We start from the raw sequence: 2,128 nt of genomic DNA, 5'->3' as shown, positions 1-2,128 counted from the left end.
TTGTGGGTCTGCCTGCACCAGTGGAAACTGTGAGGAGCCGTTATATAATCTCAATGCATTGAAGAGCTCTGACCACAAAAATGCCAGCAAGAAAAAGAAAGACACGTTATATTAAACTTGGAAATCGCAACGTCTAGCATATCAAACACACAGACTTGAAATTTGTGTAGTAAGTTACATGTTTCATCTGTTTAAGTAGCTCTTTAAATTATTGATTTCTTTGGAGATATTGAGTGCTATCTTGAAAACAGCTTATCATACACTGATTTAGTTCTCACAAAGGCAGTGTGAATATGTAAAGCTGAACATTTTCAAGCCTGATTACATGATGAAAGCACTCAGAGACAGGAACGTTCTCTGGCAGTTCAGAGATGATCGAGAACAGTAGCAAGAGACGAGCCGTCTGACCTCTTGTCATGATAAACATGTCAGAGGTTGTCTGTTGATAAGGATGTGCAACAGAGTAAAAGACAGGACCTGTGTGTGTGTGTGTGTGTGTGTGTGTGTGTGTGTGTGTGTGTGTGTGTGTGTGTGTGTGTGTGTGTGAATTCTGTTATCTCCACCCTTGTCCTGTGGTTTACCTAATAAGGCTTAAGTGGATGCAGCGAGTTGTGTAAGTTTGCTTACAGAACAGATTTTGTGTGAGATCCTCAGTGTTTTCTCTTTTTAGTAGAGATGTGTAACTTATGGGTATAAGACAAGTGATTGTGTCAGATTGTTTTCTGACTAATCAAATTCCATCTATAAATGTGCAATACTTACAGCTTCTCCGATGTGATGATTTTTAGGTTGTTTTTCTCTGTTTTATATTGCAGTACAATAAATAGGTGCAATTTTAAGACCTTTTTCATCTTGGTTTTATAATAATTCATAGTTTAAATATTTTTTTTGACTACTCAAGAAAATAAATATGTGATAATAGAATAATAATAATAAATAGAAAAAAATAAAATATGTATTAAGAAGATATGTATTAATTTAAGACCATTTAAACCATTAACATTCAGTAAACCAGTCCTTATTAAAGTATGTTTAAACTGGTATTTTGGTATTTTATTCAATTTATTTTGGAGTCTTTATTTTCTACTAAAAGCAATGAAAACTAGAAGGGCATTCTGAGAGTACAGACCTCTTCAAAGGCTGTCTTAGAATGTTAACAAAAGTGAAAAATGTGTGTTTTCGCCCTGTGATTCAGATCCACTAGAAATTTGAATGGGTTCTTTCTAGGACCATACAACACCCTGCCACGGTACCACTAAGTTTCATGAAATTTGGACCAGTAGTTTTATTGTAATCCTGCTGATGAACAAACAAAGAAAACAAACCAAAAACATAACTTCCTTGTCCTTTCTTGACCGGTTCCCGGCCATGTGGTTCACAGTTGGTTCAACTTTCGAACTAGCTCTGAACAGTTCCACAGGCTCTAGAGCATGGGTCTCAAACTCGATGCCCGCGGGCCAATTGAGGCCCTCGTGACGATATTTTGTGGCCCCCACCTTGATATAAAAGTTTAATATGAGTTTTATATGAATGACACTTTACCGTGTTGTCTGTGGAAGGTCCCTTTAATTACTTTTTGGGGTAATTCTGTCTGTAGTCTTTTTTTGGTAATTGTGTCTTTTTTTTTTAGTAATTTTGTGTCTTTTTTGGGTCATTTTGTGTCTTTTAAAAATAATTTTGTGTCTTTTTTTGGTAAATCTGTGTATTTTTTTGTAATTTTGTGTCTTTTTTGTAATTTTGTGTCTTTTTTTTGGTCATTTTGTGTCTTTTTTTTAAAGTAATTTTGTGTCTATTTTTGGTCATTTTGATACTGCCTCCAGCGGCCCCCAGTTAATTTGAGTTTGAGACCCCTGCTCTAGAGCCATGTCGTTAGGTTACTGCTAATGTCTGTATATGTCTCCACCCTCTCGGCAAGTATAATAACAACGGCAGACTACATGTCTCTACAACACATCTGTGCTGTTCATCTTAACCACTATGGACGCTGAATAGGCTAGCCCGCTAACATTACCACGCCAGCGTTTGCCGCTAACGTTAGCACGCTAGCGATCGCCCGCTAATGTTAGCATGCTAGCTCGCCTGTACCAATCACATTGCAGTTAAACAAATCAAATAAATCAGTTATACA

The sequence above is a fragment of the Centropristis striata genome, chromosome 9 (genome assembly GCF_030273125.1).
Source record: "Centropristis striata isolate RG_2023a ecotype Rhode Island chromosome 9, C.striata_1.0, whole genome shotgun sequence".
NCBI classification, from domain to species: Eukaryota; Metazoa; Chordata; class Actinopteri; order Perciformes; family Serranidae; genus Centropristis; species Centropristis striata.
Note: the sequence above shows the minus strand (reverse complement) of the source record.